This window comes from Triticum aestivum, chromosome 5A (genome assembly GCF_018294505.1).
Source record: "Triticum aestivum cultivar Chinese Spring chromosome 5A, IWGSC CS RefSeq v2.1, whole genome shotgun sequence".
Taxonomy (NCBI): Eukaryota; Viridiplantae; Streptophyta; class Magnoliopsida; order Poales; family Poaceae; genus Triticum; species Triticum aestivum.
Genome location: NC_057806.1, coordinates 33,916,926 through 33,932,598, shown reverse-complemented (window position 1 = coordinate 33,932,598; position 15,673 = coordinate 33,916,926). Strand labels below are relative to the sequence as shown.

Below are 15,673 nucleotides of genomic sequence, written 5' to 3'. Positions count from 1 at the left end.
GTCTTCAAAACCCATCCTCTCTAAGACATAGCGTCTTGCATGGCATGGGATAAGCTAGTCGAATTGTAAAAGATGAAAAATAGACGCTGAAATAGTTGAAGTCATGCTTAATTATGGAAAAAACACTTGTCGTTGTTGCGTACCGTTTCAACATCGAAGGTCTCTTTGAGCTTAATGCTGAAGCGCCGATCTTCAGCTCAACGAACCTGTCGCACATACCTCGATCATCGTGGCACCAGCTGCACTCCCCTGGGAGACTGTCGTCGCCCGAGTATGACATTTCCTACGTACATAATTCAAAGATTAAACTTGTACATATTCTAGCACAAGTCATGCCAGAATTCACGGAAAAATCCGGCATGACCTTTGCTAAAAAAGGACATATCGAGCGCCTGAAATTTGCCGGAACGGAAATTAATCAACACTCCGACAAAACATAGGCCACTCGGAGGTGTAACCGAAACATGAAATAATTGCTTAAACTAAAAAATAACAACAAATATGGCATGTTCAACTAGTTCTATTAATTCAACTAGTTCTTACTAAATATAAACTTAGTATAAAAAGAAAAAAACTAGTTCTTTCTAAAAATGAAGTAGTTCAACTAGTTATTAATTTACTTACTATATTAGTTCAACTAAAACTTAACTAGTTCAACTAAAACTAAACTAGTTCTATTAATTCAACTCGTTCTTACTAAATATAAACTTACTATAAATAGAAATATACTAGCACATCTACTACTACTAATTAACATCTAACTACTACATCTACTACTAATTAACATCTACTACTGCTAATTATACAACTAGTTTACCATCACTACTTCTAAAAATCGTTATCTATGAACCCTAAAATCATCTACTAACTAAGCAAAGAGAGAAGGGGTGGGGAGGGGTGGGGGCTTACATAGGGAGAGACGTTGGCGGGGAGGTGCTCGGCGACGGAGGGGCGGCAAGGGCGGGCTCGGGATCGGGAGGCAGCGGTCCTGGGCGGCGGGCTCGGTCGAGGGCGGTGGGCTCAGTCGAGGGCGGTGAGGTCGAGGGCGGTGATAGTGTGGTCAAGAGCGGCGGTGGTGAGGTTGAGGGCGAGCGGCGGCCGCGGCGGTGAGGGCAGGCGCGCTCGGGCTCGGGCGGCGGCGACAGGAGTAGGGGAACCGGCCGGGGTGGGGGGGAAAGGAGGACTTAGCGAAATTTTGATTCGGGGGGTGGTTAACTCAAACTAGCAGTAGCGCTCATATCGAAACGCGCTATAGCTAACTTATCTATAGCGCGTTTTAGAGAAAACCGCTACTGCTAATGGAAGCAGTTATTTCTTTTGTTTATCCCAATATCAGTAACGCTTTGTCCTGAAAAAACGCTATAAGTCTAAGCAATGTAAAAACATCATAAATATACATTGGTCATCATTGATCTTTTTGTGTATAATCTAAATAGTCAACATGAATCTTCACTGTACCTGTATAGGTACAGGCGAGGATTCATATTGCAACCACAAATCATACACATATAGTTCAATGAAGACCAAGTGCGCGAGATAGGTTGAGAAGTAACATATTTAAGGTGGTAAACACCTTGTTTGCTTAGCAGTATGGGACTAAACTTAATTAGTTGCGGTGATACTTAGCAACAGCGAGTTTTGAAGAAAATCGCTGCTACTAAGTTCTTTAGCAGTAGCGCATCCACGGGAAGGGCACTACTACTATATCTAGCCTGGAGGCAACACCGTGGCAATTATAGTAGTATCCCTCTTTTCACCTAGAGCGCTACTTCTACTTAGTCATTAGTAGCGCTCTTTTCAGAAGCTCGCTACTGCTAATTAGCAGTAGCGCCTGTTTTTAGACCGCGCTGCTGCTAAGATTCTGTGTATAAGATTTTCCCTAGTAGTGAGTGGAGCTAGCAGGGGAGGGTGCGGGGGTGCTCGGCGGCGGTGGAGCGGGCCGGGGAGGGTGCGGGGGGTCGGCGGCGGCGGTAGAGCGGGGGAGGGTGCGGTGGGTCGGTGGCGGCGGTGGAGCAGGGGAGGGTGCGGAGGATCGAGATCGAGTGTCCTCATGAATATTCAATATTTTCTCATATTGAATATGAAAAAATATCATCAAATTTTAAAAAATATTCATGAATTCAAAAAGTGCCCATGAAATTTAAAAATATTCATGATATCAAAAGGTGCCCATGAAATACAATCGAGAAATGAAGACTACGATTTAAATACAGTCGATCTTAGCTAGCTATTTGTTCACAATCTTCTTGCCCTTCTTTTTCGCAAATGGAGTTCTTCTGTGGAACGGACGTCCTTTAGGTAGGGTGGTCCTACTTCTTCTTGTGGTGTATGCTGCTACTTCATCGTCGTCGTCATGTTCCATCTTCGGGTCATCGTACTTGTCGAAGTCTTGCTCATTGGCGACTCCATCCATTCCGATGATCTTCCTTTTGCCTCTCCTCACGACAACACGACTGGGCTTTGACGGGTCGGTAATGAAGAAGCATTGGTCCACTTGGGAAGCCAGTACCCATGGCTAATTTTTCGCGATGACGTTTGCGCTCGCGGTCTTGGATTTGGCTTCGGGTATAACCATGGTGGTGAAATACCGGTCTTCTTTTAGGACGTTCTTGGCCCATCTGACACGGAACATCGGGACCTTCTCTCCAGCGTAGCTCAGCTCCCAGATCTCCTCGATCCTTCCGTAGTATCTGTCCTTGTCGTTATCGGTGTAGGATTCCTTCGTTACCCCGGAGTTCTGATAACCATCGCTCTTCATGTCCTTGTCCTCGGTGTAGAATGTGTAGCCGTTGATATCGTACGCCTCATAGGTCATCAGGTTGTGCTCGGCGCCCTGTGACAAGGTGAATATGAGTTGTTCTTCCGCGGAAGAATCCTCATGTAAAGGGTACGACAGAAGCTTCTGCTTGAACCAACGCGTGAAACATGAGTTGTGCTCTTTGATTATATCTCCGTCCGTCCTCTGTTGGCCTCGGTCATTGTACATCTTCTCAATAAAGGTTTTGTGCTCTACCACCCAAGGATCGACCACGTCTATGTGTTGTACCGCGACTAGGTTTGCTCTTTCAAAGTCGGCGAGTCGACCCTCGAAGTCGACATGCATTTCGCGGCGACCCTCACGGTGACCCCATCCAGCGAGCCTGCCGAGGTGCCTGTTGACGGGCAGACCAACGGGGTTCTCGATGCCTAGATAATTCGTGCAATAGGAGATGCACTCTTCGGTCAGAAAGCCCCTGGCTATGCTTCCCTCTGGACGTGACATGTTGCGAACGTATCCTTTGATGACACCATTCATCCTTTCGAACGGAATCATGCTGTGCAGGAACGTCGGCCCGAGTTGGATGATATCCTCCACGAGATGGACCAGCAGATGCACCATAACATCGAAGAATGCGGGCGGGAAGTACATCTCAAGCTCGCATAGTATCACCACGATCTCTTCCTGTAGCCTTTTGAGTTGCCTCACGCCAACCGACTTCTGAGAGATGACGTCGAAAAAGTTGCATAGGCCAAATAGTGTTTCACGGACGTGTGTGTCCATGATCCCACGGATTGCAAGTGGAAGTATCTGCGTCATTAGCACGTGACAGTCGTGAGACTTCATCCCGCTGAACTTCTGCTTCGCTGGGTCTAGGTATCTTCTTATCTTCCCCGTGTAATCGTAAGGAAGTTTTACTCCTATGAGGCAGGTGAAAAACTGCTCGATCTCCTCTTGACTTAGAGTGAAGCATGCGGGAGGGTAGTCATTTCTCGTCTTCTTGGCCTTTTTGCCTTTGCGACGACTTTTCTGTGTCCTGCTTTGCCTCATCATCATCATCATTAGCGTGAAGCTCCTCCCTGATGCCCATTGATTTCAAGTCTGCCCTTGCTTTCGGGCCATCTTTGGTCCTCTCTGGCATGTTGAGCAGGGTACCAAGCAGACTCTCGCACATGTTCTTCATGATATGCATGACATCAAGGCTGTGAGGCACACGGTGGATCTTCCAGTACGGCTAGTCCCAGAAAACAGACCTCGTTTTCCATACCTTCAGCAGCGGCTCTGGCGCCTTTCGCTTCTTTCCCGGCTCTGGCGCCTTTTGCTTCTTTCCCGGCAGTGGGCAATGAGGGAGTCCTGGATTAGGGGGTGTCCGGATGGCCGGACTATACCTTCAGCCGGACTCCTGGACTATGAAGATACAAGATTGAAGACTTCGTCCCGTGTCCGGATGGGACTTTCCTTGGCGTGGAAGGCAAGCTTGGCGATGCAGATATTCAGATCTCCTACCATTGTAACCGACTTTGTGTAACCCTAACCCTCTCCGGTGTCTATATAAACCGGAGGGTTTTAGTCTGTAGGACAAGAATCTCAACATACAACAAACATACCATAGGCTAGTTTCTAGGGTTTAGCCTCCTTGATCTCGTGGTAGATCTACTCTTGTACTACCCATATCATCAATATTAATCAAGCAGGACGTAGGGTTTTACCTCCATCAAGAGGGCCCGAACCTGGGTAAAACATTGTGTCCCTCGTCTCCTGTTACCATCCGCCTAGACGCACAGTTCGGGGACCCCTACCCGAGATCCGCCGGTTTTGACACCGACATTGGTGCTTTCATTGAGAGTTCCTCTGTGTCGTCGCTTTTAGGCCCGATGGCTCCTTTGATCATCAACAACGATGCAGTCCAGGGTGAGACTTTTCTCCCCGGACAGATCTTCGTCTTCGGCGGCTTCACACTGCGGGCCAATTCGCTTGGCCATCTGGAGCAGATCGAAAGCTACGCCCCTGGCCATCAGGTCAGATTTGGAAGTTTAAACTACACGGCTGACATCCGCGGGGACTTGATCTTTGACGGTTTCGAGCCACAGCCAAGCGCGCCGCACTGTCTCGATGGGCATAATCTAACTCTGCCGCCGAACAGTGTCCTGGAGGCAGCACGCGCATTGGTTCCGACCCTTAATCCGGAGCCTGTCGCGCCGATCGAGGATGAGTGGTTGGACACCACCTCGAGAGCTGCGATCTCAAAGGTGATCGAGCCGAACACCAGCCCCGCACTCTGCATGGCCCGTGACTCTGAGGAGCCGGATTCTTCTCCGGACTCCGAGCCCTCTGCGCACCTGCCAATCGAATCCAATTGGGCGCCGATCATGGAGTTCACCGCCGCGGACATCTTTCAGCACTCGCCCTTCGGCGACATCCTGAAGTCACTAAAGTCTCTCTCTCTCTCTCTATCAGGAGAGCCCTGGCCGGACTACAGTCAGCAAGGATGGGATACGGATGATGAAGAAATTCAAAACCCACCCACCACCCATTTGGTAGCCACCGTCGATAATTTAAACGACGTGCTCAACTTCGACTCCGAAGACATCGACGACATGGACGACGATGCAGGAGACACAGATGAACCAACGCCTATAGGGCATTGGACAGCCACCTCATCTCATGATGTGTACATGGTGGATACCCCTAAAGGTAGCGACAACAAGGAACACGGGGATGGAACGAAGGATCAATCCCTCGAAAAACAATCAAAGCGTCGGCGTAAACGCCGACCCAAGCCCCGCCTCGATACAGACCCAGCCATAGAACAGGATGAGCCGGCAGACGACGAGCATGCCTTAGAGCAAACGTCCGAACAGGGCAGCCCGGATAAAGAAACCGAACATCCCTCCCCCGGCGAAAATGGCATTTCGGACGACCTTACGCCGGATAAGCCCACGGAGAAGAACCTCCACAAGAGGCTGCAGCCTGAAAAAGCAGAAGCGGAAGCTAAAAACTGCGGAAGATGCACTCAGGATCAGATGGAGTAAAGTAATCAATACCGCAGACAAATACGACGACAACCGCCGCGCTAAAAGCTATCTGAAGCGAAAACTACTGCCTGAATTCGACGAAGAGGCCTTAGAGCCCTCACACTCAAAAAGTAAGAAAGCCACATGGTCGGATAGACGACCCCATGGCCAACATAAAGCGGCAAGCGGCGCCGCACTTAAGCCGGCACGCGACCCACTTACGGATTCGCATCAAAAAGATGGCCCAGCCAGGTCCATTTACGGGCCAATAAAGCAAGCTCTCATAAGCAATGCAATAAAGCCATTATCAGAATCCGGCACACCCAAGTACAGGGGCGCCGCACACCCCCTATGTTTCATCGATGAGGTCCTGGATTATGAATTTCCAGTGGGATTCAAACCCGTAAACATAGAGGCATATGATGGAACAACAGACCCTGGAGTCTGGATCGAGGATTACATCCTCCACATACATATGGCTAGAGGAGATGACCTCCACGCCATCAAATATTTACCCCTCAAGCTTAAAGGACCAGCCTGGCATTGGCTTAAAAGCCTTCCTGAAAACATAATTGGAAGTTGGGAGGAGCTCGAGGACGCTTTCCGAGCAAATTTTCAAGGGACTTATGTCCGCCCTCCGGATGCAGACGATCTCAGTCACATCACACAACAGCCCGAAGAGTCAGCTTGGCAGTTCTGGAATAGATTTCTTACTAAGAAGAATCAGATAGTCGACTGTCCGGACAGCGAAGCCCTAGCAGCTTTCAGGCACAATGTCCGAGACGAGTGGCTCGCCAGACACCTCGGCCAAGAAAAGCCAAGAACAATGGCCGCATTAACAAGCCTCATGACCCGCTTTTGCGCAGGAGAGGACAGCTGGTTGGCAAGATGTAGCACCAGCGACCCAAGTACATCTGAAACTAGGGATGGAAACGGAAAACCGCGACGCAACAAGGATCGTCGCCGGACTAAGGAAAACAATCCGAAGAGTACGGCAGTCAACGCCAGATTCAAAAGCTCACGGCAAAATCAGAAAAAGCCGCCCCTCCAGGATAACAGAGATGATTTATCCAACCTAAACAAAATCCTGGACAGGATATGTCAAATACACAGTACTCCCGGAAAGCCTGCTAACCATACCCACAGAGATTGTTGGGTTTTCAAACAATCCGGCAGACTCAACGCCGAATACAAGGGGCTCGACACACCAAACGAAGACGAGGACGAACCCCAAAAGCAGAGCACCAGGAAACAAAAGAATTTCCCACAAGAAGTAAAAACAGTAAACTTACTTCACATAACAAAACGTGCGGCGCCCATAAAGGTACACGCCCCACGACCTATCCCAAAGGGGTCCCGCCACTGGTTGTCAAAACCAATCATCTTCGATCATCTGGATTATTCTAGAAGTATCAGGAACGCAGGCTGGACTACCTTGGTACTCGATCCAATAATTGGCGGAATCCAGTTTTCAAATGTCCTCATGGACAGCGGCAGTGGACTAAACCTGATATATAAGGACACAATCCGTCACATGGGGATAGACCCAACAAGAATTCGCCACAGCAAAACCTCCTTTCAAGGGGTATTGCCTGGTCCGGACACCCATTGCATGGGTTTTCTCCGGCTCGAAGTAATATTCGACTCTACCGATAACTTCCGCCGCGAAAAGCTGACTTTCCACATCGTCCCATTCTCAAGTCGCTATCAAGCATCGCTGGGACGCGAAGCTTTCGCCCGCTTTAACGCAATACTGCATTATGCATCTCTTACGCTTAAGATGCCCGGTCCATGAGGCATCATATCCTTGAAGGGGAAGCATTGAGTACGCCTCCCCCGAGCGGAGGATTATGCGGCCGCTTTAACAGCCCCACAATACAATGGCTTCACCTGCCAGAACATCCGAACAGGTCATTAAGACCACAGACACGGATAGACGAATCCGGCACAAAAGTATCATTGATAAATGCTCAGTGGCCATATACCCCTGCCCTAGGGGCTCCGCACATATAAAATAAGAGACAATAAAGCTCAATTTTACATATTTTACTTTATACTTTTTTTATTTAATATAACTTTTGATCGGCACGCCCTTTTTTCAACTTAGTTCCTCTCTTTTACAGATGAACATCATGTTGCGCCCGTCCAGGATATGGCACAACGGAGACACAGGCGCAGACGTGCAGTAGGGACCCGTTCCAAGGATTCTTTTCAGATTAAGACCATGCGTAAACCTTTTTTACTGTCTCTTGTTGATACACATCCCCTGGTTCTATAACCAAGGAGGAGGCTGGCGTCTTGGCATGTGGCCACGTCAGAATTCCTGCGCGTACCTGGACACTAGGGGCTTATACCTAAGAGCGTTACTCCGCCCGCTCTCATAAAGACCGAATACCTTAGGGAGTGTTCGGCGTCGCGAGTTTGGCCTTATATGCATCAGCTCCGAATCATGATTTTGGTCAAATGTTGGGTTGCCCGGCTCCTGTGTTAAGCCGCCTTACGTTCCGCTCTATCGGCTAAGGCGGCACCAGGAGAACTACTGCGATTGTGCCCCGGTTCGGCCAGGCGAGCACCTTAGTAGAGAAAGCCGAAAATTGACTCTCATGATATAGCGTGAGACTGGTCAACCACTCGATGACTCTCCGGAATCTATAGGATTCCTCTGCATTAACGAAGGGCCGTTTCCCGGCCAGGCACATACGCGCCCCGAATTCGGGCGAGCGCAGTCGCCACCAAGGGCTATCTAAAGAGTCCCACTGTCAAGCTCCCATGGCTAAGTGAAAGTGTTAAAGCATTATAGTCCAGTTGCCTAGCTCGTTGCGCCATCATCTCCTTTGTAGGACTAGACGTTGGATTAAGTGTGAAAATGCGCCTTCTGCGAGCACCCCCGCACTATGTGCGTGGGGGCTGAAACCAACGACTGCCATCTTTCAGATTATATATATATATATATATATATATATATATATATATATATATATATATATATATATATCTTAAAACGGCCGCATAAGAGGTGTTCAACATACTTGAAGGCACAAGTATAAAAGGCCACTACAATTCATCAAAATACTACTTTATAATTAAATAAGCTATCAGAACATAGCATCCTTCGAGCACTGCGTCTCTATTACACGAGCGCCTTCAAGGACTTCCTGAAAATAGTGCTCGGAGGGTACTCGGCTTTTGTCCGAATCTCGGGATGCAACAACGGTGGTCTCCATCTCCGCCCAGTATGTCTTGACACGGGCAAGAGCCATCCGTGTGCCCTCTATGCATGCTGACCTCTTCATTGCATTGATACGTGGCACCGCATCAAGGAATTGCTGCACCAAGCTGAAATAACTCTTCGGCTCCGATCTCCCCGGCCACAAATGACCCATGACACACTTCATGGCGAGTCCGGACAACCTATTCAGTTTAGCCCATTGAGCCAGACGATCGTCCACCACCAGTGGACGCTCTGGATTGTGGAACTGCGACCAGAAATTTTTTTCCACTTCGCGATCTTCTTGATCTCGAAAGTGTTCGGTCGCATCAGCAGCACTCGCTGCCAAATCCAGATAGGTGTCCTCCACACTCCACATCCGGTCCAACGGAGCAAACTTCGGATCGCAAAACTTCCTCCGCAGCATAAAGGGCTTTCCAGCCCCAATCTGTCCGGCCTGACGCAGCTCCTCCTTCACAGCTCTCATCGCAGAGCGAGCGTCATTGGCATTAGCAACGGCCTTCTCTAAGTCCGTCTGCCTCGCACGGTCTTCTTTTTCAAGAAGCTTGCAACGGTCAGCAATGCTCTTTAACTTCATGGCCATCTCGGCCATCTCAGTCTTGCTTCGGCAGTGAGCAGCCTGTTCGGCTCGCAACTCTTCAAGGGCCTTCTCGGCAGCCGCATCCCTTTCTCTGGCTTGTTCCTTAGCTCGGGCAAGTTCTGCCCGAAGACTCTCCACGGCGGCCGCACCATCTGCGTCAAGCACAGACATTGTAAGATATCGGCATAAAGCTCCTCTTACCAGGTGCCGCCCAAGGAATTACATACCTTGAGCCTCATCAAGTTGTTTGTTGACAAGCGCGATGTCGGCATCTGCCACGTCAAGTTGTCGCTTTAGTTCGGCAAAATCATCAGTTCGGCTCGATTCCGGACACCTCGCCACCTACATTTAAAGGCGACATTTTAGACCTAGGATTATGATCCTCTGCACGCTGTCACTTCTGACAACGCATAGAGTCTCAGGGGCTACTATCTACATAGGGCGCATCTTATTTATGCGCAACTGACAAAAGTGTACATTATCTAACGTACCTCAAAACCCGTCAGTAAGCTTCTGACGGCCTCGTACAATCCGCTTTCTGCGGATGAAATCCTTTCAATCACCGTGCCCATCAATGCACGGTGCTCCTCCAAGATAGAAGCTCGCCCCAGCAGATTATTTAGCTCCTCCGGTCGAACAACAGACGATGCCGGACCTGTCCTACGGCCTCTTTCGAAGGCCGGACGCGGAGAACCTTGGGGGGCCTCATAGTCTTCCGCCCCTGCCAGATTCGGAGAAACCCTCCGCGACAACACCTCAGGGTCGCCCGCCTCGCTAGGTGGTACAGCAAGGGGAGGCGTCCCGCTCTCCATCATCTCCTGAAGAAGGTCCCCCGAAGACGAGCTCGGCTGAGAAGGGCTAAGGTCCGAACTACAAGGTAAAATTTCGATTAATCTTCTCAGGTTTAAAGCAACGATCTTTCTCTCAAAAAATATAATCTTTCTCTACTTACGGCTCGCTGGAGGGCTGGACCCCTTGAGGGCATAGTTCGGCCGAGGTATTCCCCGACGTAGGACCCTCTGACGAGGATTTTTTTCCCCGCTTGGAGGCCGCAGCCTCCGGGTTTTTAGAGGCAGTCCTTTTCTTCCCCGGAGGAGAGGAATTTTTGGTTCCTTCCCTCCAAACAGCCTCCTTCAAGGAGACTGTAGCTTCCTTGTCCCCTCCCTCACTTTCCTTCAAAGGCACAATCTTCAACATCCTGGCTAGGACGGAATCCGTCCTGGTCTCAGGGAGGGGAGCCGGACACCTTATCAGCTTTGCTTTCGCTATCCACTCCTGTTTAAAGGGACAGCTCTTTTAGGGGCAAGTTTATGACAAATATGTGGATAACGAGTCCGAGCAAAAGGCTGCTTACTTGAGTATCCGGGCGATTGCAGCTCAGGCCTGCGTCCTCGGTCAAAACCGGACACATTGATTGTGATCCGAAGAACAGTTTATACATCTCCGCGGGCGTTGCGCCCATAAAATGCGGGAGAGCTCGTGGTCCCTCCGGATTAAACTCCCACAGGCGAAGGGAGCGATGTTTGCTAGTGTAGGATCGGAAGTATGTCTAGAGGGGGGTGATTAGATTACTTGACCAAATAAAAACATAACCTTTTCCCAATCTTAGTTCTTGGCAGATTTTAGCTACTTTAGGACAAGTCAAGCAATCATCACACAATTCAAGCAAGCATGCAAAGAGTATATAGGCAGCGGAAAGTAAAGCATGCAACTTGCAAGAATGTAAAGGGAAGGGTTTGGAGAATTCAAACGCAATTGGAGACACGGATGTTTTTCCCGTGGTTCAGATAGGTGGTGCTATCCTACATCCACGTTGATGGAGACTTCAACCCACGAAGGGTAACGGTTGCGCGAGTCCACGGAGGGCTCCACCCACGAAGGGTCCACCAAGAAGCAACCTTGTCTATCCCACCATGGCCATCGCCCACGAAGGACTTGCCTCGCTAGCGGTAGATCTTCACGAAGTAGGCGATCTCCTTGCCCTTACAAACTCCTTGGTACAACTCCACAATCTTGTCGGAGGCTCCCAAGTGACACCTAGCCAATCTAGGAGACACCACTCTCCAAGAAGTAACAAATGGTGTGTTGATGATGAACTCCTTGCTCTTGTGCTTCAAATGATAGTCTCCCCAACACTCAACTCTCTCTCACAGGATTTGGATTTGGTGGAAAGAAGATTTGAGTGGAAAGCAACTTGGGGAAGGCTAGAGATCAAGATTCATATGGTAGGAATGGAATATCTTGGTCTCAACACATGAGTACGTGGTTCTCTCTCAGAACATATGAGTTGGAAGTGTAGATGTGTTCTGATGGCTCTCTCCCACGAGTGAAGAGGAGGTGGAGGGGTATATATAGCCTCCACACAAAATCCAATCGTTACACACAATTTACCAATCTCGGTGGGACCGAATCAACAAGCTCGGTCGGACCGAAATAGTAAACCTAGTGACAGTTAGAGATTTTCGGTGGGACTGACATGCAACTCGGTAGGACCGATATGGTTAGGGTTAGGGCATAATGTAATCTCGGTGAGACCTATTACACAAACTCGGTGAGACCGATTTTGGTAATTAGCTAACCAGAGAGTTGGTCAGGTAAACTCGGTGGGACCGATTTGCTCTTTCGGTGAGACCGAAATGTTACAAAAGGGAAACAGAGAGTTTACATTGCAATCTCGGTGGGACCGATCCGCTCTTTCGGTGAGACCAAAAAGTTACGAAAGGGAAACAGAGAAATTGCAATCCCATCTCGGTGAGACCGAGATCCCTATCGGTAGAACCGATTTCACTACAAGAAATATGTCAACTTATGACCACCACTATTGGTCACTGAATGGTCACAAATTTCCATTTATGACCTTTTTGTGACCAAAAACATAAGGTCAAAAGCTGGGCGTCGTAAACTGACTATAGCGACCTTTCTTCTGGAATGGTCGCAAACATTTATGACCAAAATATGTCCACTGTGGCGTTTTGGTCACTAGCAACCTCTCCAGGCCACGTAGGCATCCAGCGTGGCAAGCTGATGTGGCACAAGATTCAGCCCGGTCCAATTCAGTTTTCTACATGGGCCTAGCCCAACAATTCGGCCTTTTATTTTTTTTTTCCTTGTTAATTCTGGTCGGCTTCATGGGCCAAGCCCAACGTTGTAGCCTTTTTTATTGTTGGCCCGTGGCCTTTTATTATTTATTGCTTTTCTATTTTCAGCCATTATATATTCAAGCTGGCCCCACTAGTCAGATGGGTCCCACTTGTCATGATCATCTCTCAAATTGGTCCCACATGTCAGAAATGTACAAAATTGACAGATTATTTTCATAAGTGGACCCATTGGTCAAGTTTCCATTTCACAAGTTTTCAGATCATATAAATAATCAAAAAGAATCATCAAATATACCACTAAATAAATCTATTACAATCTTTACAACACATATATGCTACAATATGCTACTCTTCACTAAGTAGAACTTGACGGCTTCACACTTCCCGGCTTCACACTTGAGCATCTGTAAAAGAGGAACAACCACAAATTTAAATCTCAATTGCAGTATATGCAGAAGTAGTTCAAAGTTGAAACAACATCAATTAAACACACGCGCACATAAACATAGGAGTCAAAATGCAGTATAGGACCAGGACAAGGAAACTCCTGTTATCAAATCAACACACAGCTTGTAGCAAAATAGCACAGAAACATGTGGATATCTCATGTGAGCATCATGTTGTGGTTTTATTAAACAATGATATAGCAACAGAATACAATATCTTCAATGCAAACCAGCAAGAGAATTGCTCCTGCTAGCTGCTGTTGCTGCCACAAAACGCATGACACATTAGTTGCAGTACAAGCTATGGATCAGAAGTAGCTGGTTACACTAATCATGAAATATCAGTGGGAATCTGAACGATTTTCTTCATCACCCGGAATCATGCAGTTCAACCCAACAGAACCCAATGAGCAATAAGGTTCATAACCAATGAAGGAATGCATGTACAGTCAGTCTAAAGCAGTAAAAATGTGCAAATGTACTTCAGGAGATGGCGTGACCCATCGATTTTCTTCATCACCCAGGTAATGCACATCTCATCAGCCAGCAGAACACAAAAAAGAGGATACGAAAATTACTGCTAAGAGGTTTGCAAAAAATCAAAGGAAAGTATTTGCTCAATAATAAAGGAGTACTCCCTCTGTAAACTAATATAAGAGTGTTTAGATCACTAGTTTAGTATTCTAAACACTCTTATATTAGTTTACGGAGGGAGTACATATGTAGTCCAAGAGATGGCATGATCCGTCAGAAGTATCTGGTTGTAATAATCATGAAAATCAGTGGGAATCCGAACAATTTTCTTCATTACCCAGATCATGCACATCTCAGCCAGCAGAACATCACAAGTAACATATGTAAAACAATGATTCTGAGCATGAGCAAACAATGATTCTGAGCATGAGCAAACAATGATTCTATTAGAGTACCAGCAAATCAGACTGAACTTTCATGGAATGATTAGTATAACTAGACCCATTTTAGTTTAGCATTACATAAAAGACTAGTAGCAGTCGCACAAGCAACTATTGAGCACTGAAGAAACAAGATAGGGAAACAACCTACCCTGATGGTGCCCAGGCTGCAGCCTCAGAACCCTGCAAAACCACAAGCGACGTTAACATCAAACACACATATAAGACGCACCATGTTATGAAATGGACATATAAGACGCACATATAAGACGTTAACATCAAATTCACAGTTTAGAAAATTAGTATCTTCTTTGCAAAGGTGAAATGAGATGACTGAACTTGATTTGGCTTTTTAGCTTCCATAATTTGTACTAGCAGCAGATGTTATGAAATGGACTTACTGAATTATCTGAATCATGGAAAGAAATCTGGAACTAGCTTCAGACCATCTATTACACAGACTGAGAAATCTATTTCCATCCAACTACTTTTACTTTTCTACAAGACTACAATAGTTTTAGACAACTCCAAAGTCCTAAATTTGTTCACAGGTTATTCAACACAAGTAAATTTATTCACAGGTTATCTACAAGATTAGAACAGTTTCAGACACCTCACACTAACAGTTTCAGATTTCAACAGATTCAGACAACTGTTTTTCAGACTTGGAACAATTTCAGTAAACTGTTCTTCAGACCACAACAGTTTCAATAAACTATAGAAAAGTCTGAATGTCGTGGAAAACATATGATGTCACTAACCAAGGGTCCCGGTCAGGAAGACGACGATCTCGCGGGTCCCGCCATAGCCACCATCGGGCAGGTCGACGACGAGCGGGGTGAGCTGAGCTTGCTAAGCAGGTCGACTACTACTACAAAAAATATGCCCTCGCTAAGCTGAGATCTCAATCAACAGAGGCAAGAAGTTAACCAAACCAAACCAACTAGGGCGTTGTTCTTGACGCTGAGCATGAGAATGGAGAGGGGCCCCGTGCTGAACTCCTCCTCCTCCTTCTTCCCCTGCTGCCAACAAAACAAAGACAGAACCAATGACCGTGTCAGTAAGCTGCTGTGGTGGATGAGAACACCGTCGAGGGAGAAGAGGGGCGGAGGAAAGCAGCAGTGCTAATCTAGTTTGAAGAACAATGCCAGGAACTCAACATGGCCTCCTACTTATTGGTAGGCAAAGGATGGTAAGCAATGATGCAGAGAATGGCCAGGTAATTAAGGGGCAACGTGGTTGTGCCCAGCAGCAGTAGATGGTGGTCTACTGTTTGTTTGACAGCATTATTAATAGGTGTTTCGTGCTGTCTTCTCAGGCAACAACAGTCAGGTTCGAGTACACCTAGCAGCAGAGCTGCCAAGGACGGATGGACAATGCATATCATATGTCAAGAAAGATCTACCCACCTAACTGAAAATTGGACAGTAGTATGTGACTGGAATGAAAGGAGAAAAAAGGAATTACATGTCCTTTTTCTGGAAACAAAATAATTTACCAGACGCATGCATACACGGGCCAGGGAAGAAAATGATGCAGTGAATTAGTCTGACAGATAGAGAGAAATAACAGGGAAGGGGATTGTACTACTCACCGGGACGTCCTCTTGGAAGACGCCGTAGCTGTGGGGC

At 47.5% G+C, this 15,673-nt stretch overlaps 2 pseudogenes; both read right to left on the bottom strand.

Moving 5' to 3' along the window:
* Positions 1–13,431: 13,431 nt before the first annotated feature.
* Positions 13,432–13,507, bottom strand: LOC123109226 (uncharacterized; annotated as a pseudogene).
* A 363-nt stretch (positions 13,508–13,870) lies between these two features.
* LOC123109217 (uncharacterized) lies at positions 13,871–13,945 on the bottom strand (annotated as a pseudogene).
* Positions 13,946–15,673: the final 1,728 nt, after the last annotated feature.